This window comes from Balaenoptera musculus, chromosome 9 (assembly GCF_009873245.2).
Source record: "Balaenoptera musculus isolate JJ_BM4_2016_0621 chromosome 9, mBalMus1.pri.v3, whole genome shotgun sequence".
In the NCBI taxonomy this organism is placed as follows: domain Eukaryota; kingdom Metazoa; phylum Chordata; class Mammalia; order Artiodactyla; family Balaenopteridae; genus Balaenoptera; species Balaenoptera musculus.
The window spans coordinates 52,304,486-52,325,000 of NC_045793.1; the positions used below are offsets into that span (position 1 = coordinate 52,304,486).

At 36.9% G+C, this 20,515-nt stretch overlaps 1 protein-coding gene across 1 annotated transcript in view; it reads right to left on the reverse strand.

The window, feature by feature from the left end:
• The window catches only part of MPP6 (membrane palmitoylated protein 6), a 105,163-nt gene that overhangs the window by 51,725 nt on the left and 32,923 nt on the right, over positions 1-20,515 (reverse strand).

Sequence of the window (20,515 nt, forward strand, 5' to 3'; positions counted from 1 at the left end):
CAACACTGTACTGGAGGGTCTAGCCATGGCAGTTAGGCAACAAAATAAGAGGCATCCAGATGAAAAATGAATAAGTAAAACTATCTCTTTTTGCAGATGACATGATCTCATATATAGAAAACCCTAAGGAATATATACAAAAAATTTATTAGAACTAAATAAATGAGTTCAGTAGGGTTGCAAGATAGAAGATCAAAATACAAAAATCAATTGTATTTCTATACACTAACAATGAACAATCCGAAAATGAAATTAAGAAAACCATTCCTTTTACAATAGCATTAAAACAATAAAAATCATTAGAAATAAATGTAACAAAAGAACTGTAAGATTTTAACAGTGAAACTATAAAACATCATTGAAAGAATTAAAGAAGACTTAAATAAAAAGATACCCATATTCATGGATTCTATAGAAGACTTACTATTGTTAAGATGGCATTATTTCTCAAATTGATCTACAGGTTTAATGCAATCCCTATTAAAATCTCAGCTCCCCTAGCCCTTTCTGGTAGAAACTGTTATATAAGCTGATACAAAAATTCATGTGGGAAATGCAATGAACCCAGCATAGCCAAACAATCTTCAAAAAGAACAAAGCTGGAGGACTCACACTTACTTCAAAACTGACTAAAAAGCTACAGTAATCAAGACTGTGTGGTACTAGCATAAAGACATATAACTGAGAGTCCATAAATAAATCCACTTTACGGTCATTAGATTTTCAACAAGAGTGGCAAGACAATTCAAAGAAGAAAAGAACAGTCTTTTCAAAAATGAATTTGGGACAACTGGATATGCATATGAAGAAGGTACAGCTAGACCCCTACTTCATTCAATATCACAGCCTTAATTTTATTCAGATTAGTTTTACTAATTTTATTTTCCCTTGATGCTTCTTTAGAATAAGTCTACTAATAGTGCAGTTTGTTTTTAATATTTTTATTTTTTATTAAAATAAAACATTGTCAAAAGTCAGATTGTATTACTAAGTGGCTTATAATGAAATACAGCAGTTCTCTGTTCCATGCTGTCAGCCTCCTTCCCAACTTATCCTATTCTACAGAAGCAACTACTTTGAATTTGTTGTTTCTTTTAATCACAGCTGTATTTCTGGGTAATATGCTAATATTGCTACTTTTTGATTTACCCATTTTATACATTATTTATTTTTGTTAGAATAGTACTAGTGTGATGCTTTTACTTCCCCCTGTCTCCACACTGGCAATTTTTATTTATTTTTATTTATTTATTTGTTTTGGTTACCCCATGCAGCATATGGGATCTCAGCTCCCTGACCAGGGATCGAACCTGTACCCCCTGCACTGGAAGTGCAGAGTCTTAACCAATGGACCGCCAGGGAAGCCCCCAGACTGGCAGTTTTTAAAATGAAATCAACAGTTAGTGCTTTTCATATAGGACTCCTACAAGTTTTTTCCCAAATGTTCCAACAAACTTCTCCCATTTTTATCAGTTTTTCCAAATGCTCAAATATCAGAACTATTCCCTGACTTCTAACCCTGAACTCTCTCCCAAGTATTTTTCTCTCGCACTTTAATTGGAACAGGTTCATCTTTAGGTCTCCTTCTCAGTATGTATAAATGAGTGACAATTTTGGAAGTAAAGAGGTAAACAGGAGAAAAATGTGCATTTACAACAGGCAGAAGGAAAACTGATATTGAGGTAAAATGAAGAAAGAAGACACTAGGAAATAAAGAATATAAACCAAGTTTACTTCATAATTTTGCTTTAAGTCCAAAGTGTACTCTGCGCAGGGAACAACAGAATCAACAATCTGTAGGAGTATTCTTACCCTGTGGCTGGCTATAAACGTAGTTAACTCTACTTTTCATGAGTACTTTTTTCTTTCCTTTGACATTCTATGTATGTCTTTATTTTTATTTTTATTGCGGAAAATTCCAAACATACACAAAAGGAGACAATAACACACCCAACAATTATCAGCTCTAACAATTAGCAACTCATGGCCAATTTTGTTTCATACCCCCATATACTTTCTAACCTACATAACTCTGAGGCAAATCCCAGGTGTCCTATTTCAGTGTTTATGTCTACAAGATCAGGACTCTTTTTAAACAATGTAACAATACTGTTAGCACACCTAACAAAATAACAGTAATTCCTTAAGATCATCAAATATATAGCTGGTGTTTAAATTTCCAGTTGTACTGAAGATTTTTTAAAAAATGTATCTTCTATATTGGTTCTTGCAGCATTTGAATTTTTATATTTGTGCTTAATTACATGGGAAGAAAAGTGGCAGAGATTGTGAAATATACCCTTGGTTATTTTGAAGACCTTTGTAAGTTGTTACTGATTCTTTAGTATATGAAATTTAATTAAAAACTAGTAAGTCTGTCAATATCCCATGTCCTGAAAAGGGAATCTAAATTATAAAGTTGCCAAACATTCCTAAACTAATTGGTATATTTAATGGAGTTTTAATAAAAATACAGTAGACCCCCTATGTAACCATGTTTTCAGGCCAAGTCTGGCTTGGTCTTCCCTCCACTAAGGAAATGGCCTGGCTGGGGAGCTCCAGGGAACTTGGGCTGAGGAGGCAGGGCAGTGGGGTAAACTGATGCAGCTCTACACAGGTTAGGGAGGCCAGTCTGGAGTGAATGTTGTGCTGGTGAAGGTCGACGGGAATCTGGTATTTTTACTGCCATTTATTTTTGTGAAGAAGTAAATCATGAGCTTCACAATGAAATCTTGAAGGGGACCTCATGTCCCTGAGGGGTACATGCCCCCAAAGTCTTCAAATAGGAGACTGATATTCTACTGTCCAGACTTTGGGATATCAAGTACAAACCTTGACTCCTTGTGGAGGATGGTCCAAGACTGCTACAGCTGGAAACCCAAGGAAGTCAGAATTGCTACAACTATCTGCATAGGATGAAACTTATGGACACCATCTGTGCCTCTGAAAACCCACTTCGAGCTGAAGGCTGGCATCCCTATTCCTTAATGGGCAAGATTTTAGGCTCCTATCTGCTAGATCTCCCGAAACACTAGTAATCCTTTCAAGGGTATATGCAAGCCCTTCGCTGATACCCTGCTGGATGGCTGAGACAGCCTGCCATGGGACATGGGTCTGTGGCCAGAGAGAGTACCTGTGCTAACAGGAGGCCCTGACTGAGCTGGCCCTGTGGTCAAAGCTCAAAGTGCGAGCTCTCAGCAACACCTCCGTCAGCAGCCAAAGACCTAACCCAGTCTCCTGAAGTCTCCCAACGGCCATCAGGTGACACACCTCCTCTACAGTCAGAAGAGTAAACATGCCAAACACTTCCTCAAACCAAAGAGCTCTAAGGACAACTACAGTGGATCCTTGAACAGCATGGATATGAACTACTCAGGTCCACGTATGTGTGGACTACTGTCAGTAAACATGTACTACAGTACTAATCATCTGCTGTTGGTTGAATCTGCCAAGATGGAACTGCGGAGACAGCATAAGGGGATTTTCCACTGTGTGGAGGGTGGGTGCTGTTGTTCAAGGGTCAACTGTATAACACATTGGGGAGTACTCTGCGATGGAACTGAAGGACTCTCATGGGAGACTGAGAGAGACAGACTGCAGGGGGCTTGCCAGGCAGCCCACGGGTCATCTGGTTCTGCAGGCCCAGAGTGGGCCAGCTGAAGCCCCTTTGAGTCCAGAGCTCTTAGAGCTCGAACCTAGAGGATCATTCCCTAGCCCTTTCTTACGGGCAGTTTCAGAACATGTGCTAAGACTTGATTTTCCCCTGGTAGCACTCTTTTCTGGAGTTGAATTCAGATGTTATTCTTAATGTTTACTGTCAAAAAGTCCTCACTTAGTTCACTTGCCCCATTCCAGGCTATTTAATTCCAAAGTTGAGAGTTGGGGTGAGGGGACTTGCTATTTTCCATATCTTCCCTTTTTGAATGGAAACTATTTGGGTTTAGGGAGTTGCAGAGTTGACAGGTGGGAAAAGCAGACAGGAACTGGTGAGGAGGTTAGGTGAGGGGGTGGGTGAGTGTGGAACAACCCACCCTGGTGCTCCAGTTACACCAGAATGTCAAACATTAGCATAACTTCCCAGACCTGCAAGGATCTGCCCTAACACCTTTACTCTATACTCCGTCATGAATAAAATTAATAACGTTCGAACACCTGGCATAATCCCAATCTCCCTCATTTATTGGGATGTTATGGGACAGGGTGAAGAAATAACTGCCCCTCACAAGCCAATTCACTGGCTTATAAATTAGTTATCTAATAACACTAACTATTGAAAAAATACAACAGTTCTTTTTAACTAAATCATCCTAAAAACATATGAAAAAATAAACAATATGAGAAAATAACAACAAAGAGCAGTGAGAAAGAATTAACCTCATAAAATATTAAAACATAAACTAAATCTGGGACTTCCCTGGGCGCAGTGCTTAAGAATCCTCCTGCCAATGCAGGGGACATGGGTTCGAGCCTGGGTCCAGGAAGATCCCACATGCCACGGAGCAACAAAGCCCATGTACCACAACTACTAAGCCTGCACTCTAGAGTCTGCAAGCCACAACTACTGAGCCTGCAAACCACAACTACTGAAGCCCGTGTGCCTAGAGCCCATGCTCTGCAACGAGAAGCCACCACAACGAGAAGCCCGCGCACTGCAGTGAAGAGTAGCCCCACTCACTGCAACTAGAGAAAGCCCGAGCACAGCAGCGAAAACCCAATGTAGCCAAAATAAATACATAAATAAAATAAATTAATTTAAAAAAACATTAACTAAATCTATAATAACCACTCAGACACGGATTACCACAAGGCAACTCTTGCATGTGAAAGCTTAATATATGAAACAGGAAGCTCTCTGTAGTGGGAACCTTGCAAAGTTGAGCTGGAGCCAGAGAAGCAGGGAAGTGTCCCAATTTACTCAGAGATTCCAGGAAGAAAGGAAAGTCCCAAAACTCAGAAGGTAAGTTTCCTACAAGTTCCACTCCTCCTCCTTAATTACGAGAGGATGGACTCTTTAATCAGAAGCCAGATTCAATGACATACAAATGGGATTCCTATTTAAACTGGAGAAAATTTAATATATTTAATCTAGACCCTGCAATTACAAATATGATCACTACACATCAAGGATCACTACACATGAATACTAAAAGCGTGAATGCAACTCACCAAATTCAACAAATAAATATTAACTGCCAAAGAAACAGACTTACTATCTACCAGGGGATTAAAACAAAAGAAAAGAAAGAGTAGAAGAAAGAAAAAGATTAAATTATAGGGTGGGTTAGGGGGTGGGAATATCAGGGATCAAACTGAAGAATTTTCCCACTAGAAAAGGGCAAAGTATGAGAAACCTGCTACGGATCATGAAAGAACAAAATTTACAAGGTAACGGGAAATTCAAAAATAGAAAGAACTAAAACGGAAAGCAGAAATTAATCCAAGAAGAAGAAGAAAAAAAAAAACCCATAGATTTGATCAATCCATTCTGGCTGTTTCAAAGGTCCAATAAAAAGAGACTGATACCTGCCTAGTCTGATTAAGAAAAGAGAAGACACAAATAACCTTAGGAATGCAATGAGAAAATAACTGCAGATATGAAGAAGATTCAAAAGAAAACACAGTGAACAACGTTATTGTAAAATCCAGTCAAGTAGAGATTTTCTAGGAAAATGTCAATTATTAAAATTTAGGAAAAAGAGGTAAAAATTAAAACAGATCATAACAGAAGAAATTAAAAAGGTTTTCAAAAATCTACTATTTTAAAAAGACATTAGGCCTCATGTATGACAAACCCACAGCAAACATTATTCTCAATAGTGAAAAACTGAAAGCATTTCCTCTAAGATCAGGAACAAGACAAGGATGTCCACTCTCACCAATATTATACAACACAGTTTTGGAAGTCCTAGCCACGGCAATCAGAAGAAAAAGAAATCAAAAGAATCCAAATTGGAAAAGAAGAAGTAAAACTGTCACTGTTTGCACATGACATGATACTATACATAGAAAATCCTAAAGATGCCACCAGAAAACTACTAGAGCTAATCAATGAATTTAGTAAAGTCACAGGATATAAAATTAATACACAGAAATCTCTTGTATTCCTATATACTAACAATGAAAGATCAGAAAGAGACGTTAAGGAAACAATCCCATTTACCACTGCAACAAAAAGAATAAAATGGCTAGGAATAAACCTAACTAAGGAGGAAAAAGACCTGCACGCAGAAACCTGTAAGATTCTAATGGAAGAAATCAAAGATGACACAAACAAGTGGAGAAATACACCATATTCTTGGATTAAAAGAATCAATATTATGAAAATGACTATACTCCCCAGAGCAATCTACAGATTCAATGCAATCCTTATCAAATTAGTAATGGCATTTTTTACAGAACTAGAACAAAAAAAATCTTAAAATTTGTATGGAGACACAAAAGACCCTGAATAGCCAAAGCAATCTTGAGGGAAAAAAACGGAGCTAGAGGAATCAGACTCCCTGACTTCAGACTATACTACAAAGCTACAGTAATCAAGACAATATGATACTGGCATAAAAACAGAAATATAAATCAATGGAACAGGATAGAAAGCCCAGAGATAAACCCACACACCTATGGTAAACTAATTTATGACAAAGGAGGCAAGGATATACAATGGAGAAAAGACAGTCTCTTCAATAAGTGGTGCTGGGAAAACTGGACAGCAACATGTAAAAGAATGAAATTAGAACACTTCCTAACACCATACACAAAAATAAACTCAAAGTGGATTAAAGACCTAAATGTGAGACCGGACACTATCAAACTCTTAGCGGAAAACATAGCCAGAACACTCTATGACATAAATCACAGCAAGATCTTTTTTGACCCACCTCCTAGAGTAACAACAAAAAAAAAAGGGACCTAATTAAACTTAAAAGCTTTTGCACAGCAAAGGAAACCATAAACGAGATGAAAAGACAACCCTCAGAATGGGAGAAAATATTTGCAAACGAAGCAACTGACAAAGGATTAATCTCCAAAATATACAAACAGCTCATGCAGCTCAATATATAAAAAAAAACCAAAAAACAACCCAATCAAAAAATGGATGGAGACTTCCCTGGTGGCATAGTGGTTCAGAATCTGCCTGCCAATGCAGGGGACATGGGTTCGATCCCTGGTCCAGGAAGATCCCACATGCCGCGGAGCAACTAAGCCTGTGCGCCACAACTACTGAGCCTGCACTCTAGAGCCCGCAAGCCACAACTACTGAGCCTGCAAGCCACAACTACTGAAGCCTGTGGGCCTAGAGCCCATGCTCTGCAACAAGAGAAGCCACCACAATGAGAAGCCCGGGCACTGCAATGAAGAGTAGCCCCACTCACTGCAACTAGAGAAAGCCCACGCACAGCAATGAAGACCCAATGCAGGCAAAAATAAATATAAATTAAAAAGGAAAAAAAAAAAAAAAAGAAATCCCAACAGGATTTTGGGGTAATGTTATTCTAAAATTTACTTGAAAGAGAAAATATGTAAAACCAACCAATATGTCTGGAAAAAAAGCATAACTGTAAAGGAGGTGCCTGTGCTGTCAAGTATAAAAACACTATAAATTAAACTGGTGCAGTACTGGCACAGCAACAGAGAAATCTTGAATAACTAAACAGGAGTTAATATATGTGAAAGGTGACATTTCAAATCAGTGGGGAGTAGGGTTCAGTTAAATATGGTAGATTGACTACTTGAGTTTATAGTCTTTCCCTTTAGAATCTCTATTAAAACAGCAGCAAAGTATTAATAAAGATTAAAAAAAGAAAACCCACAAGAATAAAGATAATGGCTAAAGAGGAAGAAAAATGGACCAAAAAACAGCAAAAATATTTGAAAGTATGTAAGTGGTAGGAATAGAAACTAACTTGGAGCAAAGAAGCAGTAGATTCTACCTCCTATTTCTGGAATCAAATAACATGAGTCCTAGTCATCATCATTTCTTGCCCTGACTATACAAGAGCCTCCTACATATATACAGATTTCTTATGGGTGATATATATCTCACCTACAAGGAATTAATTAAAATGTAAATTTTATGGCCAGTGAGCCTTTAAAATACACTACTAGGTTAAACAATCTGCACCACCCTTTGTAGCTTTAGCCACACCAATCCTTCCCCTGTCCTGATACAAAGTCCTCCCCTCAACTTACCACCACCTTGGTGTACCTAATTCATAGGCATCCTTCAGGAGCAGAATTTCTATGTCCTTGGCAGCCCCAATTAGGATAAATTCTCCTAATATATACTTTTGTAGTAGTCTATGCTTTATAACTCTGATCAACCTGTAATTAAGTATTTTGGTAAGTATTTATTTAATGTATGATTTTCTTTCTAAACGCTTAGGTCTGATGAGTGCAGAAATCTTATCTGTCTTGTTCAAACTTATATTCCCAGCAACTAGCCCACAGTCTGGTACATCACAAGTCCTCAATAATAGAGTTTCAGTCACAAAAATGTAACATATTTCTGTTACTAAAATGAAGAATAGTTTTCAAATTATATATTGTTGTTTATAAATAAAATGTCTGTATAATACTTGGAATCAGTGAAATGTGGTATGGTTTACAAAGCAGTAATCTTAAAACTATTAACTTTCCACAAATTGTATAACAAGCAACAAAGATAGAAGTGGTATCTTTCAATGCTTAGTCTACTAAGATGGCAAGGTTTTACAGAACTTCTTACATATAAATACACTTCTAACTTTCTACAATATAGATCAGTAAGAAGACAAATTTAATAAAATGAATGGTATTTACCCACATATATTCTGTTCCAAAAGCTTTCTAGAGTTGTTTACAAAAGCATTTCTTCCCAGTTTTAGAACTATAAGTACTTAAATGAACTGTTTTTAATAAATTAGGACTAGAGTCTATTTCAGTATTAAAAATCCTTTTGTAATCACATTTGTGGTATATTCACTCCCATTTAATTCAACGAACTGAAATCCCCAATGAAAATATGACAGGTAAATTAAGTTTTCATAAGATGTTAAAAATTATTTCTGCTCTCATACTTTGTAGATAGAATAACAGTTATTTTGACAGAACCATACTGCATAATTTGCAGATTCAGAAAATGAAAAACAAAACCTTATTCTGTGTACATTTGGAAATATTTAAGCAAAAATTTAAAGGAATTATCTAAGTCATTTGGACTACTTCTAATGTATTTTCAATACAGCAGGAAAAAATTTTTTAAATACATTTCCAGGAAATGGTACAGAAAACTGGATTGAAATTGAAATTTGGATTGACTTGCCAGCAAGACAGCAGAGTAGAAGGCTCACCCTTTCTTACGAAAACACCAAAATCACAACTAATTGCTGAACAACCATTGACAAAAACAAAAACAAAAGAAAACAAAACCGTTGGAACCTACCAAAAAAGATACCCTACATCCAAAGACAAAGCAACAACAAGCCACCCACCGGGTGGGCAACACATGAACTGGTAAATAATTATACCAGAGACGTTCTCCCACAGGAGTGAAAGTCTTGAGCCCCATGTCAGTCTTCACAGCCTGGGGGACTGGCAACAAGAGAGAAGAAGCCTCATCCACTAGATGAAGGCAGACAGCAGAAGCAAGAAGAACTACGATCTGGCAGCCTGCAGAATGGAAACTGCAAGCACAAAAAGTCAGACAAAATGAGATGGCAGGGGAATATGTCCCAGATGAAGGAATAAGCTAAAACCCCAGAAGAACAATTAAGTGAAGTAGAGACAGGCAATCTACCAGAAAAAAGAATTGAGAGTAATGATAGTGAAGATGATCCAAGATCTTGGGAAAAGAATGAAGGCACAGATTGAGAAGATACAAGAAATGTTTAACAAGACCTAGAAGAACTAAAAAACAAACAGAGATGAACAATACAATAACTGAAATGAAAAATAAACTAGAAGGAGTCAATAGCAGAGTGACTGAGGCAGAAGAACAGATAAGTGAGCTGGAAGACAGAATGGTGGAAATCACTGCCACAGAACAGAATAAAGAAAAAAGAATGAAAAGAAAGGAAGACAGTGTAAGAGACCTTTGAGAAAACACTGACCGTACCAACATTCACATTATAGGGGTCCCAGAATGAGAAGAGAGAGAGAAAGGACCTAAGAAAATATTTGAAAAAATAATAGCTGAAAACTTCCGTAACATGGGAAAGAAAAAAGTCATCCAAGTCCAAGAAGTGCAGGGTCCCAGGCAATATAAACCCAACAACGAACATGCCAACACACACAGTAATCACACTGACAAAAAAGTAAAAACAAAGAGAAAATATTAAAAGCAATAAGGGAAAGGCAACAAATAACATACAAGGGAACTCCCATAAGGTTATCAGTTGATTTCTCAGCAGAAACTCTGCAGACCAAAAGAATGAGGCACAATATATTAAAGTGATGCAAGGGAAGAACCTATAATGAAGAATACTCTACACAGCAAGGCTCTCATTCAGTTTTGATGGAGAAATCAAAAGCTTTACAGACAAGTAAAAGCTAAGAGAATTCAGCACCACCAAACCAGCTTTGCAACAAATGCTAAAGGAACTTATCTAATCAGAAAATAAAAGGCCACTACTAGAAACAATAAAATTAAATGGAAAAGCTCACCAGTAAAGGCAACATCAAGTAAAGGTAGGAAAACATCTGAACACAAATATGTTATCAAAACCAGTAATTGTGAGAAGAGGAGAGCACAAATGCAGGCTACTGGAAATGCATTTGAAATTAAAAGACCAGCAACTTAAAAGAATCTTTTTTATATATAGACTGCTATATCAATACATCATGGTAACTGCAAACCAAAAATCTACAATGGATACACACACACACAAAAGGAATCCAAACACAACACTAAAGTTAGTCAACAAATCACAAGAGAACAAAAGAGAAAGGGAAGAAAAAAGACCTACAAAAACAAATCCAAAACAATTAAGAAAATGGAAATAGGAACATACACATCGATAATTACCTTAAATGTAAATGAATTAAATGCTCCAACCAAAAGACACAGACTGATGGAATGGATACAAAAAACAAGACCTGTGTACAGGCTGTCTACAAGAGACCCACTTTGGATCTAGGGACACATACAGAATGAAAGTGAGGGGTTGGAAAAAGGTAATCCATACAAATGGAAATCAAAAGAAAGTTGGAGTAGCAATACTCATATCAGACAAAATAGACTTTAAAATAAAGACTGTTACAAGAGACAAAGAAGGATGCTACATAATGATCAACAGATCAATCCAAGAAGAAGATGTAACAATTGTAAATATATATGCACCCAACACAGGAGCACCTCAATATATAAGGCAAATGCTAACAGCCATAAAGGGAGAAATAGACAGTAACACAGTAACACTGGTGGACTTTAACACCCCACTTTCATCAATGTACAGATCATCCAGACAGAAGATCAATAAGGAAACACAGGCCTTAAATGACACATTAGACCAGATGGACTTAATTGATATTTACAGAGCATTCCATCCAAAATCAGCAGTATACACCTTCTTCTCAAGTGCACAAGGAACATTCTCCAGGATTGATCATATGCTGGGCCACAAAGCAAGCCTCAGTAAATTTAAGAAAATTGAAGTCAGATCAAGCACCTTTTCCAACAAAATACTGTAAGATTAGAAATCAACTACAAGAAAAAAACTGTAAAAAACACAAACACGTGGAGGCTAAACAATATGCTACTAAACAACTAATGGATCACTGAAGAAATCAAAGAGAAAAATAAAAAAATACCTGGACACAAATGAAAACGAAAGCACAACGATCCAAAAACCTATGTGATGCGGCAAAACCAGTTCTGAGAGGGAAGTTAATAGCAATACAACGTTACCTCAGGAAACAAGAAAAATCACACATAAACAACCTAACCTTATATCTAAAGCAACTAGAGAAAAAAGAACAAACAAAACCAAAGGTAGTAGAAGGAAAGAAATCATAAAGATCATAGCAGAAATAAGCGAAATAGAGACAAAAACAATACAAAAGATCAATGAAACTAAAAGCTGGTTCTTTGAAAAGATAAACAAAATTGATAAACCTTTAGCCAGACTCATCAAAAAAAAAAAAAAAAGGGAGAGGGCTCAAACTGATAAAATTAGATATGAAAAAAGAGAAGTTACGACACCACAGAAATACAAAGGATCATAAGAGACTACTACAAGCAACTATATGCCAATAAAATGGACAACCTGGAAGAAATGGACAAATTCTTAGAAGGGTGCAATCTCCCAATACTGAACCAGGAAGAAACAGAAAATATGAACAGACCAATCACAAGTACTGAAATTCAAACTGTGATTAAAAAACTCCCAACAAACAAAAGTCCAGGACCAGAAGGCTTCATAGGCAAATTCTATCAAATATTTAGAGAAGCAGAATTACCACCTATCCTTCCAAAACTATTCCAAAATATTGCAGAGGAAGGAATACTCCTAAACTCATTCTATGAGGCCACCATCACCCTAATACCAAAACCAGACAAAGATACCACAAAAAAAAAAGAAAATTACAGGCCAATATCACTGATGAACATAGATACAAAAATCCTCAACAAAATACTAGCAAATAGAATCCAACAATATATTAAAAGGATCATACACCATGATCAAGTGGGATTTATCCTAAGGATGCAAGGATTTTTCAGTATCCACAAATCAATCAGTGTGATACACCACATTAACAAATTAAATAAAAACCATCTGATCATCTCAGTAGATGCAGAAAAAGCTTTTGACAAAATTCAACACCCATTTATGATAAAAACTCTCTAGAAAGTGGGCATAGAGGGAACTTACCTAAACATAATAAAGGCCATATAAAACAAACCTACAGCTAACATCATACTCAATGGTGAAAAGCTGAAAGCATTTCCTCTAAGGTCAGGAATAAGACAAGGATGTCCACTCTCACCACTTTTATTCAACATTGTTTTGGAAGTCCTAGCCAGAGCAATCAGAGAAGGAAAATAAAAGGAATCCAAATTGGAAAAGAAGAAGTAAAACCATCACTGTTTGCAGATGACATGATACTATATGTAGAAAATCCTAAAGACGGTACCAGAAAACTACTAGAGCTCATCAATGAATTCAGTAGAGTGGCAGGATACAAAATTAATACATAGAAATCTCTTACATTTCTATGCACTAACATCAAAAGATCAGAAAGAGAAACTAAAGAAACACTCCCATTTACCATCGCATCAAAGAGAATAAAATACCTAGGAATAAACTGACCTAAGGAGGTAGAAGACCTACACTCTGAAAACTATAAGGCACTGATGTAATCAAAGATGACACAAACAGATGGAAAGAGATACTATGTTCTTGGATTGGAAGAATCAATATTGTTCAAATAACCGTATTACCCAAGGCAATCTACAGATTCAATGCAACACCTATCAAATTACCAATGGCATTTTTCAGAGAACTAGAACAAAAAATTTTTTAATTTGTATGGAGACACAAAAGTCCCCACACAGCCAAAGCAATCTTGAGTAAGAAAAACGGAGTTGAAGGAATTAGGCTCCATAATGTCAGACTATACCACAAAGCTACAGTAATCAAGACAGTATGGTACTGGCACAAAAACAGAAATATTGATCAATGGAACTGGATAGAAAGCCCAGAAATAAACCCATGCACCTATGGTCAATTAATCTACGACAAAGGAGGAAAGACTATACAACAGAGGAGAGTCTCTTCAATAAATGGTGCTGGAAAAACTGGACAGCTACATGTAAAAAAAATGAAATTAGAACATTCTTTAACACCATACACAAAAATAAACTCAAAATGGATTAAAGACCTAAATGTAAGACTGGATACTATAACACTCTTAGATAAAAACATAGGCAAAACACTCTTCGACGTAAATCACAGCAATATCTTTTGTGAGCTGTCTCTTAAAGTAATGGAAATAAAAACAAAAATACACAAATGGGACCTAATTAAGCTCAAAAGCTTTTACACAGCAAAGGAAACTATAAACAAGACAAAGAGACCACCCTCAGAATGGGAGAAAATATTTGCCAACAATGCTACCGACAAGGGATAAGTTTTCAAAATTTACAAACAGCTCATGCAGCTCTATATCAAAAAAACAAACAACCCAATCAAAAGACAGGCAGAAGACCTAAATAGACATTTCTCCAAAGATGACATACAGATGGCCAACAGGCACATGAAAAGATGCTCAACAGCACTAATTATTAGAGAAATGCAAATCAAAACTACAATGAGGTTATCACCTCACATCAGTCACACTGGCCATCATCAAAAAGTCTACAAGCAATAAATGCTGGAGAGGGTGTGGAGAAAAGGGAATCCTCTTGCACTGTTGGTGGGAATGCGAATTGGTGCAGCTGCTATGGAGAATAGTATGAAGATTCCTTAAAAAACTAAAAATAGAACTACCATATGATCCAGCAATCCCACTCCTGGGCATATATCCAGAGAAAAACATGTTTTGAAAGGATACATGCACCCCAATGTTTATTGCAGCACTGTTTACAATAGCCAAGACATGGAAGCAATCTAACTGTACAATGACAGATGAATGGATAAAGAAGATGTGGTACACATATATAATGGAATATTACTCAGCCACTAAAAAGAATGAAATAATGCCATTTGCAGCAACGTGGATGGACCTGGAGATTATTTTACTAAGTGAAGTAAGTCAGACAGAGAAAGACAAATATCATATGATATCGCTTATATGCAGAATCTTAAAAAAAAATGATACAAGTGAATTTATTTACAAAACAAACAGACTCATAGACTTAGAGAACAAATTTATGGTTACCAGGGCAGAAGGGTGAGATTGGGAGTTTAGGATGGACATGTACACACTATTATATTTAAAATAACCAACAAGGACCTACTGAATAGCACGGGGAACTCTGCTCAATATTCTGTAATAACCTAAATGGGAAAAGAATTTGACAAAGAATAGATATATGTATATGCATAACTGCATCACTTTGCTGTACACCTGAAACTAACACAACACTGTTAATCAACTATGCTTCAATATAAAATAAAAATTAAAAAAAAAATTTGGATCAAGTTAGGTTTCTTTATGATTAAATTTTGACATATGACTCGCGCGACTGACTTGATAGCAAGAGTTCATCTAAATCGTTAGGTCAATAAAAACACTTGTTTTCTATAAAATGACAATATGAAGTCAATACCTTAGTTATCAAAACAGTTATCTCGAAATTCTAGTTTAGTTATATTGAATCAAAGAAGAAAGTTAAACTTTAAATGTGCTCAGCTAACTTACTCAACATTAGCCAAGTGCTTATAGGCCAGGCATGATGATTGATGTTGAAGAAAAGAGAGACACACTATCTTTCCTCCAAAAACGACATCTAGCAGAGTAGACCAAAATGTGTAAACAAATGAATAAAGCACGATGATAAGAACACTATGAAGGAATCAGAGAATTAAGTGATATAGCACAGTGGTTAAAAGCCTGGACAATACCACCTAACGAGTCCTGAAAACCTGAGTATATGACTTAACCTCTCCAATTCAGTTTCTTTCATCTGTTAAATGGGGAACGGCAATAGTTACCTATTCTTACAGGGTTGTTGCAACTAAATAATACATGGCAACTCCTGCAACAATACCTTCTAGTGCATTATTAACACTGAGTGAATACTGGAAAGGAGTAAAAGGTTAACTCTTTCTTTGATGGGACTGGTGGGACAATAAAATGGGAGACACCCAGTGGAAGGCATCCCAGTGCAAAGAACCAAACAGTTCACCCTACTGAAAATCTTGAATTTATGATCAATGTTTAAAACCTTGAAACGAAACATGGAGCTGTATTTCCCAAAGCATTCCTAGAGAAAATCTAAGCCTGGAGCCAACAAAAGAAAAGGGCAGGCACAGTGAGTGGATGGGCAGCCACTCACAGCAATTAAGGAACCCCATACACAAGGGCACACTTTTTGGCCTAAGTACCACAGACTTCTTTCCAGAGACAGTGGGCGCATGTCTTGCATGGGAAGGGTTCCTTACATGGATGTGGGGCCTAAACAAAGAGCAGAGAGGCTGAGGTGCGTCTGGTTCTTCACAACAGACACTAGATGAGTAGGGGTGGGGGAAGGGAGACTATCCCACAGTGAATGCTCTAAAGCAGTGTTTCTCAAACAGGAGACTATTGGCATAATCCTTTTTGCATAGGATTGTTCTCCACCAAATGCCTGCAGTGTTCCTCAGGTATTCTGATAACCAAAAAATTCCCCTCACCACACTGCCTAACACTTCTGGAGTGGCCCCGCCTTCTCCCCTTCTGTTCTTCCAACTTACAGCCTTGTACCAATATGTTCCAACGCCAGGGTAAATTCCTCCTTCTTAATTTAGCTATTTGAGGGTTCCCAACTTGCTCACTAGTTCTCTGCCTAGATATCTGAAGGAGAAGCCCGCCATTCCAGACAGAGGGCTGGGGGGTGGGGGGACAGCCTATACAACTACAGAGGAAGTCCTCAACAGAGGTATATTCTGGATTAATCAACCTAATCCTCCATTTATAAATATAAACCAACCATTACTGATTGCCAGACATATGAAGAAAACATCAGTGACAAGGGACAAAGCTGAATAAACTAAACTACAGGGGAAACAGATGGTGCTGAGAATAGAACTTAAATTTTTAATTTTTATTAGCATTCTCAAAGATATGTGAGAGGCTACTGCATTCATAAAGGAACAGGCTGCTAAGAGGGAGATAATGGAGCAATCAGAGAAGAAGAAAAAGTTACTGGCAGTTAAAAACAATATTGTCAAAGTAAAAAAAAATCAAACAGCAGACTAAATGATAGAATGATAAGGCTGAAACTGCTAATCTGGAAAATCAAGTCAAGGTAAACTCCCAAATGCAGAACAAAAAGGAGAAGATGAAAAATATGAGAACACTTAAAATACATAATCACATCCAATGGTGCATATCAGGAGTTTCATAGGACAAGATCAGAGACAAGGATGGGAATGAAATAGTTGAAGAAATAATAGTAGAAAATGTCTCTGAATTTAAATGACAAACAAAACTTCAGAATGAATGCAAAAGACCCAGATCTGGACACCTAAGTGAAATTTCAAAATGTTGAGGATTAAAAAGGGGGAGGTGAAGATTTCCAGAAAGAAAAGAGTTTGTAAAAGTAACAATAATCAGACTTCTATGCCACTTATTACTGGTAATATTTAATACCAGAAGATAATGGAGTAACAATGTCAAAGTTTTGATGAAAAATGAGTTAAAAAACTTTACATATGCTATTTTTAAAAACTCAATATATATTTACACATGTATATATATACAAATATGTATATGTGTGTGTATATACACACATGCGTGGTGAAAGGCAGTTTAACTATATTGAAATATTTTAAAATAAACATAAAAACTGATTTTCTCCAAAGAGATTTTCTTTCTAGCCGTCCCAGCAAAATTTATCCCTGTATTTGAATATATCCTTTTTTATTTACATGAATGATTGTTTTATTAATAAAATATCTTAGTAATCTTTCCATATTGGAGCTCATTCTTTTCCATATATCTAGCACTTCACTATATGGATGCATCAACATTTATTTAGTCTGTCCTCTACTGAAAGATATACAGGTTGCTTCCATTTTTTGCAGTTATAATCAGTGTTACAATCAACACCTATATCTATACACACATACATAGTTACGTACACATCATTAGTAAGTAAATACTAAGAGTAGAACTGCTAGATCAAAGGATATGTGATTTTTCAATTGTCAGATAGTGTCAAACTGTCCTTTATAAACAGGTTGTATCAATTACATCTCCATTAAGAGGTCCTCATTTCATTATTTGTTACAATAATAATGAATTGCCTCATAAAGACATATCAATATAAATGCTGAGAACATGTGCCGCAAAAAGTGATTAAAATAGAGCTAAATTCTGAATTTTAATCTTTTTCTCCAATATAGCATTAAAGAAAAATTTAACTACACACTTATTTCCTTATCTGTAAAAAAGAAATGAGATTGATGTAACTCATGAGGTTATACAATAAATTTAAATGACTGATCTACTAAAAACATATAAATGCTAAATATTCTGCTTTACCTAACATTCTGCAATTCAATCTCTTCAACCATCTCTCATCATGACTACTGTTAATTATTTAAAGTGTCAGTGAAAAATGTATCTCAAAAACAGCAATTTATTACAATTTTCCCACCTTAAAAACAATTGTTTTTTTTTAATGAACATAGTTGGGTTTTCCCCCTAATTTAATCATGTTAACTGACCCACTTTGTACTGTCATCCTCTGATGACAAGTTTAATTCAGAAAGGAAAGTGAACTACCATTTTAAATGAACTTAACAATCTTCCTACTATGAACTAAGTAAATGCCTTGCAAAAGCAGCTAGTGTAACTTCCTGGCACTCTTACTTAGAAACAATTTTCTATTATGTGCAATGCTTTCAGAGAGAAGTCCGCTCAAAAAGAAAAAAAAAGCACCAGGTTCTTGGAGAATAGTTTCACTGGATTGACACCCACCCCTGGTATGTTTAAAATATTGTTTCACTTCCTTCTGGCCTCTATGGTCTCTGATGAGACATCCACATTCATTCAAATAGTTACTCTATTACTGGTTTTCTGTTTTTTGCTTTCTGTATTTTTTTCTTTGTCTTGTTTTCAGCAATTCCATTATGTTGTTTCTGGGCATGATTTCACTGGGCTTATGCCACTTAAGGTTCAACGAACCTCTTGAGTCTACAAGACAAATTTATGTCTTGCACTAAATTTGGGAAGTTTTCAGCCACTACTTCTTCAAACACTTGTTTCTGTACCATATTATTTCTTTCTTCCTTCTGGGTGTCTGATGAAACCTAACGTTAGACCTGGTACCATCCCATAGGTCCCTCGAGCTCTTCTCATTATTTTTTTTTTCAACTATTTTTTTCTTTGTTTTTCAGTTTGGATAAATTTCTACTGATCTACTTTGAAGTTCATGGACTGTCATCTCCATCCTGCTATTGTGCTTGTCCAGGGAGTTTTTTGGTATCATATTTTTCAGTTCCAAATTTCCCATTTGGTTTTTCTTTTTCCTATTTCTTTACTGAGACATTCTATATTTCCATTCATTTCAAGAGAGCTCACCCTTAATTGTTGTAGCATATTTATAAAACCTGCTTTAAATCTTCCTCAGATGATTCCCACATCTGTGTCATCTCAGTATTGGTGTCTCATGATTATCTCTGCCCATCTGGGTTAAGGTTTCCCAGGTTCTCCATATGCCAAGGAATTTTGGACTGTATGTTGTACATTTTTAATAACATAAGACTCTGCCAGACTTCCCTGGTGGTGGAGTGGTTAAGAATCCGCCTGCCGATGCAGGGGACATGGGTTCAAGCCCTGGTCCAGGAAGATCCCACATACCACGGAGCAACTAAGCCCGTGCGCCACAACTACTGAGCCTGCGCTCTAGAGCCCGTGGGGCACAATTACTGAAGCCCGGCGCCTAGAGCTCGTGCTCCGCGACAAGAGAAGCCACCACAATGAGAAGCCCACGCACCACAATGAAGAGTAGGCCCCGCTCACAACAACCAGAGAAAGCCCGTGCACAGCAACGAAGACCCAACGCAGCCAAATAAATAAATAAATAAATAAACAAACAAACAAAGATTGTCTTGCTGAAATCTTAGGGAGAGTGTTGATATTTTTGTTTCAGCAAGCAATTGACTCAGTTAAATTCTGACCCTCTAAGGTACCAATGCCATTTTAGTTTAGTTGTCCATGCTTATCTGCACCTTTATTTGTGAACTTAAGTTTTCATTTTTCTTAGGTAAATACCTAGGAATGGGATTGCTAGATCACATGGTAAGTGTATATTTAACTTTATAAGAAACCAGTAAACTTCAAAATTTCCACAGTGTTATTTGGATCAGTCCCATATATGTACCACCCACTAGCCAGTCTGGGGCTTAGTTGGTGGTCTATTGGTATTTCAGTACTAAACATCTATATGTGTTCTTTAGGGTCAGATCCACATACACACCTCTCAAGGATGAGCCTAGGAGTGCATAACAACTTTAAGAAGTCTCTTTCCAAAGCTCCTCTGCAATCTGCCTGGCACTTTGGGTTCTCTGGGATGTTCTTTACTGATCCTCCAGAAATCTGGGGCATAATTTAACCCATTCTGCAGTGTACTTTCTATAAATGGGCTCATGACCTGGTTCAGGCAGCCAGAGCACAGAGGAAAAAAAAAAAAACCCCACAAAAAAACGACAGGAACTACAACTCCTCCAATTGAGGAGGAAGGTTTCTTGTTTTGGAGTTTTAGTTATGCTCCTCTTAGCTGCTGTAGCTGCTTCAGCACTGCTGCCAAAGGACTTCCTGGGGGCTGGGCGGCAGAGAGGGGGAGGGGGGGGGGGGAGGGGAGGGGAGGGGAGGGGGGGAGGGGAGGGGAAGG